Raw genomic sequence first — 12,514 nt, forward strand, 5'->3', positions numbered from 1 at the left:
TGTAAGTTACCTAGCTTCAAAAATACTCTTGTCTCGAAGTATAATGATTAAATGGTTACCCAAATTGTCGCGAAGTATAATGATTAAATGGTTACCCAGGAATATTTGAAACGAGTAAGCACTCAAGCCTCCCCCCTGCCTTAAAAATGACCTCTTCACATCAACGAAATCTAATTCCGAGTGACGCGTTCTAAAAAAAATCCACACCTAAGTTTTTACGTAATCCTGATTACACACATTTCGGAGACAATTCATGTTATTACCTTGGTATTCGTATTTTGTACATTCATCGCTCTGAGCTGAAAAATATTAAGAAACACGATGAACATCTAAGGTTATAACAAGTACAACTCAACGTTTTAACGCTTACTGGTAGGCCAATAAAAAATTAATTTAAGCATCAATTTCCTCTACTACTTTAATTTACTTTAAAATACATATGAAATATAATTTCTATTTCAAAAATACTATGAAATACGTCTTTACTATAACTTAAAGACTTAAGGATATTAAAATAACTGCAAAATCGTATATGTCTACAATTCGCACAGAAATGAAAGCAACCTGACGCTATTGGTTAAAACGCGAACCCAGCGTAAAAAATGAGTAATAATATAAGGATCACAGGGAAGTAACAAACGAAGAAACATTCTTCATACTTATACAGCAGCTTGAAACTAGGATTTATTTACGAGTGACTCAATCTAATTTGTCAAAACCATTCGGAAATGTCACCAAAGTGTTAACGTGCCAATATCAATTTGCTGAACCAAACATTTAACATATCTGGGGAAGGGGGGATTAACTGACAGAAACTAATGTGTAAGGCTACGGGGCCTGATCTTGCTCCATATTAACTCTGGAAGTACATTTATATTTGATGATCTGGCCCTAATAATAAAAATCACTTATGGGAGTCGATTGTTAGCTGGTAATAATGTAGACGGTTGACTTACCCTTATGTGACGTCAGTCCCTTGACGTCGCCTTTCCAAGTTAACCAATCACAGGCACTCACGAGGGGGAAGCTCGTGCGCAGTGGACGGTCACGTCCAGGTCCTCCTCCTCTGGCTCGAGCGTAACTGACGACCTCAAAATGATCAACAGTTTTCGAGTTAATTTTTGTTCAGGCGCAGGGGAAATTAACATGCATCCGTGAGTCCCCTGGTTATGGTGAAGGCCCTTGCACATAGGTTTCCTCCTTAACTCTGTACCCAAAGGACGATGCTCACAATGGCTTACATTTCATGTATAAAAAGGCAGCCGCTATTAGGCAACACGTCTTGACTAACAGATTGCACACGAAAGGTAAAACTGAATTCTACGACCGCGCCTGTCTTGATAACTACTGGTTCAAGTGCAGAACGGGCGCCATTTTCAGTACTAGGCTAGCCCCTTGGGGATGAATGTAAAAACATACACACAAGACGGTAAATACTATACACACATTACAACATAGGAGGCAATAAATATTCCGGCCAGCGTGTTACCGGCCACCGTTGTACCTAAGTCTAGTGCAATCTGGTTTTGCTATACAGACTCCGGTGCAACCATGAACTATCCAAAAGATTCTCACTTTAAAAATAAAATAAAAGCTTTAAAGAAGAATGACAGGCTGAAGGTTTGACTGAGAAGGGAAATCAGATTCATTCCGTACGTCATGAGATAATTAATGCTGATAGGCTGACGGCGTGGGAATGCCTCGCTAAACCCTGACCGAATGGGACGTGAAGAGGAGTGTGAGTGACAGTTGGGCATTTTGCCCTAAGCACCAGAAGAGTTGGAAGACCCAGACCTGCTTGGATGAGAACTCTGAGAAGGAAGGCCGGTTATTGGTGGTTTGTACAGCACCGATATGACAGAAGAGGCGGAATTTTACTGAGGAACTTGAGTCACAATGTGTTGGAAGCGACAAATATGATTCGGTAAAGGTGTGTTGTCGGTGCCGTGATAATGAAAACCTAATCTGATATAATGGAAACGAGTGCAAAATGGGAGCCGCAAGGCTACAGCCTCGTGGCTACAGACGCTTCAGCCGCTGCATTGACAATGCACCTTAACACTTAGGCCAATGTAAATCAAAACCAATGAAGTACCTACGGCGTCACAGATAAAGCCTACAAAATATAACAACGCTCATCATGAACGTTTCCCATCAGCAGTAGTCGCGACGCACTCGATAAATCACAAATATAATCATTCGCAAAACACATTAAGCCACTTCACTTCAAGACGGCCGTTCTTTCCGGTATCTTCGACGGCTCTGAAGGAAGGAGCTGCCTCTGATCAGTGTTGCCAGAACTGAAGACCAAAAAGTAGCGTAGTAAAGCTCTAAAAGTAGCGGATTGGAACTATTCGTAGCGCAAACCTGAAAAGATTTGTATCTCGCCAGTACACATGTTATTTTAGCAACTGTACGAGTTTACATACACGTGCATAATCAAATAACTTTCTACCAATATAAAACGGAACGTTAATGAACACATAAAACGGAACGTTGATGAACACACTTGAGTTTTCCTTAATAATAATATCACCATTTATAAAAAATAAATACGTACTTATGAACAAGCGATAATAAGCTTCCATTTTCTTATAGTATTTTTCCTCTTAATTTTTTTTCATTATAACACTGTAAACAGAATATAGACAAGAGAAACAAGATTTTTACCTTTTTAAAATTCAATAGCAGACAAAACTTCGGCAGTCTCACTCTCTTCATCTTCCTTTTCGGCTGTTTCTTTGATGTAGATTGATGAATCAAATCTCAGCATTCTGGCTGATGGGGTGAAATTATAGCAACAAATATTCCTGTCTTCAAACACCATTTTGATTTGGATTATTGATGAAAGAAGTTCTAGCCCCATTCTGTTTCGAAATTTTGTTTTTGTTGCCGTTACTCTTGAAAATATTCTTTCGACTGTGGCATTGCTAATAGGCAAGCTATACATAGTCAATGCAAATGCAGACAATTTCAAAACGCAATCACCGGCAGAATTTTTAAGGGTGATTGCTTTGCACCAGAATTCTGCTCCATCTGTCACCACTCCATCAGGAGAAATATTTTCCCATTTAACTGCCAACAGTGAACGCCACTGATTTTCGATCTCGCCAATCTGAGATTGATCACACAATTCTAATGGAAGTGCACAAAACGGTGGACGTGTATGAGACAGGAAAATCTTAGGAGAAAAGTTATGAATCTTCAGAAGAATCTCCATATTGCTGGGAATGCGCTTGCATAGTTCCTTACACGCTCTTCTTAGAAATTGATAACAACGTTGTTGTACACAACGCCCTTGCTCTGCTGTTGTCTTTCCTGAAGCCAGGTTTTCCGCTAATAAATTAGAAAATTCATAGCCTAAATCAGCATTCTCATACGAAAAATAGACTTTCTCCTCCACATTACTAAGTACAATCTCAACATTTGCACAAGAATGACGCAAAACTCTTCTAAACATTCAGCACATACATCAGCCATCTCTTTTTGAAAAAGCAAATTTACTTTTTCAAACTCACTCAAAACCGGCATCAATAAAGTTAAGTATAATTTGTTTGCAGCATCAGAATACATAGCAGATAGTTCTCTAGCATAATATCTAACACAGTTTGAAGAAACCATTTTGAAATGCAATTGCAAGCTATCCCATTGGTGTAAAATCCTCTTCACGCAATTACTTCTTGCTAGCCATCGTGCTGGAGAAAGAGGAAGAATTTTCAATAGTTCATCGCCATCATTTATCAATTTGTATATATCCATATACGAATTGCAGCGCAGAGCAGATATGTGAAACCAGTTATATGTTTCTCTCAACAATAATCTATGTTTCCAGGCAATTCTTCTGATGCAAGCGGACAAGTTAAATGGGGAGAAAGACAGATGCACTTTAGTAGTATGATGTTTGGATTATCCTCTTTCATACGTGTGTACAGTGAGTCGTGGATACGGCAAAGGTTCGAGGCACCATCAGTTGCAATACCAAAACATTGTTGAATATTAGTACCAACATCAAACAAAAACTGTTTTATAGCTTCATACAGTGCCTCTGCTGTAGTGACTGTAACAGGAATTAATCCTAGGAATTGAGATATAATTCGATTATCCTTTGAACTATAATATCTAATACACAAACATAAATGTTTCACACAAGAAATATCGGTTGACTCATCAATGATAAGAGAATAAACTTGATCCTTAACATCCTCGATTAGTTCTTGTAACATTGCAGGATCTATTACATTTTTAATAATTGCAGAGCACTTGCTTCTATGCACTTTCAAGTTTTTTGTGTCAACCGTCATTGACAAAGAGCTTGAAGATGAAGAAGGAAATTCGTGTTTTATCAACTCTGTTAGATCACCAACGTTTCGAATGCTTGTATGACATGCAGTAAAAGCAGCTAACTTGAGTTCGAGTGTGGTAACCAAACTCTGAGAAAAAATTGTTGTCAATTTCCGTTGAGGCTTAGTTATGCAGGCAGCATTCTTGATATGTTTTGCAGTAGATGCGTGTTTATTTATGTCAGTTTTGTGGACTCTGGGTTGACTTTGCAAAGTTTACAGTACGCCTTCTCACTATCATCTTTAACTTTTTCGATCCACTTACAAAATTCATTATCTGGGAGCCACGAAGTTTGTTTTTATTATATTTACTCCACTTATTACGGTAATATAATAATAAGTAATAGTAATAGAACAAATGTTCACTTTCACAGCAGAATGAATGATCACAGAGACAAGTCAGACAACACCGAAAACCGGACACCAAATAGATCAGGACGGGACGCTCAGGCGTCAACGGTCAGCGTCAAGCAACATTCGGTTTTGATTCTCTGATAACAGCGTCGTGTCCCTCTACCCCGTAGGAGGGGGCTCCCCGCCAGAATTGTCCCAACTACCCAGCGAACTTCCCGCCCTCAAACCCCAGACACGCCTACTAGGTACTATTGCAGACTTATTGGTAATTTATATGTTCAACAAGCGAGTGGTTGTTCTCATCGATCGTTAAGGGTAGTTACGAAGACATTTTCTCCTCAATCTTAACTTTCTCCTTTAAAATAAAATGGAATTAACGCATGTTATGAATGTGGAACAAGCCAAAAGTGTTCCCAAAATGGATAGGAAAGCATGGTTTGGATGCTTTCTGAAATGAAGCAAACGTTTTTACGACGCTGACCTAAATTATACGAAATGCTGGAAACTGTCAAAAATTGGATACTATTACCTCGATTTTTCCTGAAATTAGATACATTTTATATAATTACTTTTCCTTTTTTCATATTTTATTTAACCTTCAAATGCTTTATTATCGTACTGGCTAGGATGATTTTAACCCACTACTCAGAATCGTTTAAAATACTGCCTTTTCTTCATATGAATAATGCCCAAGATTCCTTACCGAATGTAAAATGGGAACAGAGGATACAGACATTATTTTCTCAAGTAAAGGGGTGATCTTTGCTTCTTTTAAATTCCTTCGACTGGCGACGAGCAAAGGTAAAGCTTGTTTGGTACGTGTATGATTCACGCGCGAGATGGGTAATCGCTTGATGCATATATGTTATTGTTTATGGGTTATTCCCGATGGAAATGGTGTGATGACATTATGTCCGTAAATGTAATAAATTTTATTGAGAATTATTGTCGCTACCAAACTGGCTGGAAAAAGTCAAGTTACAAACATGTGGATGGTTACTTTCTTTATTTATTATTTTACTTATTATACCTGTATTTTGGTGAAATGCGTATATTGTGAAGGTGGTGATACATCGGTGCATTAGACTGCATTACAATAATTCAATTTGGGGTTGTGGTCGTTGTCTACATTTTGTATAAGAGTTGTGCTCTGTAGAAGGCTGAAAGGAATGAATATGCTTGTGACCCAGCAGCAGCAGCAGCAAGGGCAGGTACTATCGAAAGTCTACTTCCTCTCTTTGCTAAATTTCCCGCGGCTTTAATCATTAAAGATTCTGAGTGTGATCAGGGTAATGATGCATGGGGAACACTCATTTTTTTTTAGATAAAATAAGCCATAACCCCACTGAATTTGGGTGTTCAGTCAAGAGAATGAAATGTAGTGATGGTACAGCTGTGTTCCCTAAACTCTCCCAATTCATGTTGTATTTGTTAGTCTTGCCGCACTCTCTCTCTCTCTCTCTCTCTCTCTCTCTCTCTCTCTCTCTCTCTCTCTCTCTCTCTCTCTCTCTCTCTGCTGTAGTGGAGAGAATTTTCTCCCGTATCAAACTGATAAAAACTGGTAATAAGAACAAGCTCACACAGTAACTAAATGAACTTTAATTATTAGCCTTAAGCCAAATGAAATAGGGAGGATTAGTCACTGCCATGAATGGAAGCCTAATATATAAATTTCTATTCTTTCTGCATAGTTGCTGTCACTGAAATACTTGTCATTGTATAAAAACAAACGAAGAACAAAAAAAAAAAAAACGAGTGCAACTGTATGCAAAGAAAGGGGAGGCGTGCTGATTAATGGAACAGCCATTGTTCTGGCGACAACACAAATAATTATTTTTACTGATTAACTATTCTTTAATTTGTATTTGAATTTATGTTTGGGTTTAATCGTAAGAGCAATACTCTTTGGTTTAAGGTGATCTAAAATTAATTTGCTATAGGACTAAGTAAATTTTATGCTATTTTCGAGCTAATTGAAGGGGAAATATAAAAGCTATATAATTTTTAATGTATTTATTGAAAAATAATACTGAATCGGGAAATATATGTCGAAAAATCATATGTATGTATCTTTCCTATGTGCCAAGAAACATCTATTAAAATGACATAACGTTAAAGTTATAATTTAAAAGTGAATGTTAGCAAACGAAGGCAATTAACCACATGTAGGCCTACAGCCTACGGCTTCATTTACAAACCTCATAATATAATTGCTTAAATGTATAGTCGCATAAAACAAAGGGTAAATAAAGAAGAGATATAATTTTTTGGTTTATACAATTATTGGAGCCAGACCCATACGAGGCTACCAATCGGCTCCACCAGATTCAACCACTTAACCAAGGAATTTTTGTAAATAGCCTAACCGATCTGCGAACCGCAACTATCTCCAAGTATTATAAATTCTAGCGATGATTTCTGAGTTTGACTACATAAGGAATAAGCACTCTAGTAACTCTAGTTCAGCTCTGTGGTAAAATCCTATACTGGTACTCAATATTGCCACTGGATAAAAAAAAAAAGATAAAAATAAACTACAAAAAATAAATAAAACAAAACGGATGGAAGAAAATGCCTCATTTTAGACCAGTTTTTTTTTCGCTTTATTTGCTAGGAGATATCTAACACTTTTCTGAAAGTTTACCCCACTTTGTTGAACTGGATCAAACCTTTCATTCCTAGCCAACCATCTACGGACACGTGTGGCCTTTAACAATTTGATTGGAACTGAGAGCTGGGGAAAATTATTAATAGACCTATATATGGGTAATGCTTACCTGATCTTCCTACGCCGATCGCTCATTATGAATATAAATATAAAAAGACACATTTACTTTGTGTTAGATTACGCAGGAAATTAAATAGGTAAATATATGAAGCTATGTACGTATTTACCTTCAAATGGGATGAAAAATATCAGAAATTTGTTGACGTCAATGAAATCAGCTGATGAGGTGGCAAGTGTAAGATTCCATATCCCGCCAAAACAATAGCTGTTCCATTAACCAGCACGCCTCCCCTTTCTTTGCATACAGTTGCACTCTTTTTTTGTTTTGCTTTTTTATACAATGACAAGTGTTTCAGTGATCAGCAACTAATGCAGAAAGAATAGAAATTTATATATTACATCAAGATTTTGTAATGATATACTATATTTTGTATGCTTGTTATTGATTAAATTCGAAATAGATACAATACTGACGAACCCTGTAATCCATGCAGTTACAGTGGTGGGCGGGGCTTCTCCGCCAGGTTAGTGGAGGAGGCTATAATAAGTTGAACCTACCAGGCACTTGCTCGTTAAGATGTCTACAGTAGCCAGTGGACTTCAAGACTCTGGAAAATAAATTGTCTTACCTTCCAACATTCAGTCAGTTACAAACTGATGTAGAAACTTCAGCCAGACTAATGATTCATTTCCCGTTGTACAATTGGAACCTCAAAAGTTCAGGCGGAGATACAATGCATTACTACCCTAATACAATTCTCCTTTCATTTTAACAATTTACGCACATTTTTATGTATTCATCTATTAATTTAATTATTTTTTCTAATAACTAACCTCATACTTCTGTATTTTTTTATTACATCCTGTAACTTCTTTCAAATGAACACCATAGTCTTTGGAAGCTTGAATTTCAATTCAATGACCCCTTTGGTGGGCTTGTTCCACATGAATAGGGTTCATCTTCTGAATCATGATAATAAACATACAATGTCTAATGAACTCTCAACACACATTTTACATTTAACATGCTAACAGCAGGAAAATGAAGTACTGAAGCTAATAAAATAAAAAAAAAAATTATTTCCACAACTTGTGACATTTAAAGCCGTTAACAGTTTCACGCTAATCTATGACAGGACGAGTTATTACGATATACACTGCCTTTGAACAAGACTTCACTTTATTATTCGATCTATACATAAAACTTTGAAACCAACGTGGCTTTACTCTTCATTAAGTACAGAGAGAGAGAGAGAGAGAGAGAGAGAGAGAGAGAGAGAGAGAGAGAGAGAGAGAGAGAGAGAGAGAGAGAGAGAGCAAAATGGCGAAACCCTCTCCAGGATGAAAGGGAAAATACGCCAAATCTGTCCTCGGGAGTGGCCTCTGCTACGAAGCATAACCGGAAGTTGTGAAATGAAGGTGTGCGTATCTTGCCCAGATCAGAATAAAATCAGAGCGTTTACTATATAAAATAAATGCTGTTGAAACTGCCATTTTGTTTAACAAAACCTGTATTAAAGAAGGTCTTTTTATTAATTATTATTATTATTATTATTATTATTATTATTATTATTATTATTATTATTATTATTATTATTCCAACTGTCCGAGTGGGAGGACTATGACCAATGAGAAATGTTGCATGGAAGCCAATGACTAAACTAGATGCCTCAAGCCATCCATGAGATTTAGTCATTACTGGGCAGACAGACAACATAAAAGCTGCAACAGACCTTAGAGTCTAGAATGAGAGGCAACGGCTCAACAATGTGAATTCTGAAGAAACGAAAACGAAATTGGGTTCATGAAAATTGACATGAAACACTCGAGAATAAGTTGTGTTAAAAAGTGAGCAAGAATACCTTAGAAAAATACTTAATTTAGCCAAACCCGATGTACGTACAACATCCGGAAATTAAATCTGCTAATGCCACTCCTCCTACCAGGAGAGGCCAGGATTTTTAACAGAGAGCAGGAAAAAGTTGGCATACCCATTTTAAAGATGGAGGATGGTAACGTCCCTGCACTGTACATGACGGAACTTGCAACGGACCTCAACAGCCTCAGGAGAGCGAGAGCGCATAGGCACCAGTTCATAAGCATGTTGAAGGGCAATAACAACAAAACATCAACATGTCACAAAAGAAGGAACCGTGACTCTTTCTCCAAAGGTCCAGCAGCCAAACTTCCAGCTAAGATATTGAAAAGAAAGTAACTCTAATTTGCCTGAAAAATGGCCTGATCCCTGCAGGAACAAAGGCTGTATACAGCACGTAGCCTCCGTGAGTGACCAGAACATTTGGACGAAGAACTGACGGGAATAAAAATAACAATGAAAAACTGAAGCTCTCGCTCTGTCGCTATGCATCCTGCCAAGTACACGGTTGGGTTGGCATTTACGCCAAGGAAACCTAGCAGTGAAGAGCAGAACCCTAATTTAGTTAGCAGCAGTTTTCTTGGTGTAAATGCGCTCAAATTACTGAACCACCAACTCAAACCAATCTCTATTAAAGGCTACAAATTCTTAGCGCCAGCGCATTTAAATATGAATGAAAGTGATCAGAAGAATTCCCAATTAACTCCCTTTAGAAACCTAAAACCACGAATCCCATTTATATAAATTTTTTCTCTGAAGATTTCATAAAACAAGTCCCATAATGGAAAATAATTTAGGCTAATAAGAGGCCAAGGGCCATCTCTTCACTTGAGCCAATTTCTGCACTTGCAAGTGTTTGACCTAAAATTTACATTCTTGTGTCCAAATCTGGAAGCTGTCTCTCAAGTTTGGTCAGTTCTGGCCAGATACGTCTTGAGATGGGTCTTGTTAAATGACCCAACCTATTTTCACTTAATCATCTCCCTCTGAAAAGGGGGCGTGGCCCCAAATGTATGAGCCAAAATCACCTTCAGCCGAGAGTACTTTGTACTAATGTTTGAAATTAATCCAGTGGTTCTGAAGTATGCCAAAATATGAAAAGTTTACATTCTACACACATACATACATTTGATAAGCTCGCCTGATCTAAGAAGCCTTTCAGAAAATTATGAACTAGATGAGAGAAACACACACACACACATTCTCTCTCTCTCTCTCTCTCACACACACACACACACACACACACACACACACAAGGGACCACATGAGGACTGACACTAATGCCTCAAACAAGAAAACCAGATGTGGAAGCAACAGCGAAACTCCTGGAAAGGGGCATCGCCGATGAAGACCTCGACCAGATAGGAGGAGTTAAGGTTCTGAGCAGGTTCCAGAGAAGAACGGGTCTGCTGAAGTGGTAACGAAACCAAGACCTTTTCTGCGCAGGTAGTCACGTGAGACGCTCTCTGCTAGAGATTCGTATGTCCAGGTACCGCTCATTCATGCGGCATTTTTTATTTTCTATTATCCGTTTCCGTTAGAAAAACTCATCTTCGCTTAAAAGTTTTTCTTATTTTTCACTTTAATGCTAAGCTAATTCACTGAGGCCATGAGTCATTAAAAGTCCGAGAGGAAAAATCTGTACAGTAAGAAGGATAAAAATAAAACTGTTTTCATCCTAAGTATTATTTAACAAAAGAAGAACAAAAGAAGAGCGAAAAAATTAAGTGCAACAACTAAGGGGAATAATTAAAACAAGTTAAGGAAGAAATGCAACATTAAAGGAATATATAAGTGCTTTGAATGAAAATGTTATGCAAATTATTAGAAACGCAGTGATTAAAGCAATTATAACAAAGAAAAGGGTAAGCGAATGGGGCAGCAAAGACATTGCATCAGCTTTAACTCTAAGAAGCATAGGTTCCAAATGTCATAAGTATCTGAGACTTAAGAAGGGGTTTCCACTGCCTTGTGAAACTACATTAAAGAGCGAGTAGATTCTTCTGCGAGCCAGGGATTTTGACAAGTATTTTGATATTATTACGTGCTAAAGCTGAAGCTTCTACAGTAAATGAAAAAATAGCGGTATTATGTTTGGATGAAATGTGTATTAGTAATGAATGGTGCTACGATAAGGGTATGGATGTATTGTATAAGCCGCACGCCAGGGACTAGTGGGGAAGTGGAAACAACCAATTATTTTAACTTCGATGAGGCAAGTCTAAAGCAGTTACTATTAGAAATCATAATGCATGCTGAGGCTGTTGGTTATCCCATTGTTGCTATTGTTTCTGACATGAGATCAGCCAATCTTCGCATGTGGAAAGAATTTGGCATTGATCCTCTTGTCAATAGGATTTCATTCAAGAACCCAAGTACTTTTGCCGACGTTCCCATTTGATAAAATTATTCAGAAATAACTTAATTGATTCAGGCTTTTATTTAGGCAGTGATTTCATTTCTGACACAAGCATCCGTGAAATGTTGGCAAAATCTAGTAAAGAATGTGGGCTGGCCTATAAAATTAATGAACTCCATCTATCTGTTAATGAACAGCACAGGCAGCGTGTCAAGTATGTTGTGCAATTATTATCGTCATCTTGTGCAAGTGTTTTAAGGTATTTGGGAAGTAGAGGTCTGTTGGAATCCAATAACTGGCAAGCTACCTCTGATTTTATCTCAGTGGTATAATGAATTCAAACAGCATGTATGGCGATATACCAGCGAGAAATGGTTATGGAATTAATAAAGAATTTCAAATAAATACTTTGGAAAAGGTCATAAAGGTAATGACTTCTTTAAAAGTAAAATCACAGAAAACAAGATGTCTGTACAAATTTCAAAAAGGCAAAATTCTCTCTAGCAAGTCGGTTATTGGTCTTTCTAATATGATTAAAGATGTTTTTAATGTAGATTACATCAACAATTATATGCTGACAAATGAGTCCGCATGCAATTCAAAATACAGCGAAGATTGAGAATTGGCATTAGAAATATACTTGACCAGCTCACTGTTTAAAGACTGAGATTTTGAATGGCCCACTGAAGATAAAAACAATCAGATTCTGGATAAAGAAAACGAAAACGCGGCTGCCACTCTAAATGAAGATGAAGCTCTTAAATGTATAGGTGGTTATATTGTCAAAAAGTTTTCTCCAAAATATCCACAATTAGGAAAAAAGACGAAAGAGTGTAAACATGCAATTGAATCGTGGA

The sequence above is a fragment of the Macrobrachium rosenbergii genome, unplaced genomic scaffold, assembly GCF_040412425.1.
Source record: "Macrobrachium rosenbergii isolate ZJJX-2024 unplaced genomic scaffold, ASM4041242v1 13875, whole genome shotgun sequence".
In the NCBI taxonomy this organism is placed as follows: domain Eukaryota; kingdom Metazoa; phylum Arthropoda; class Malacostraca; order Decapoda; family Palaemonidae; genus Macrobrachium; species Macrobrachium rosenbergii.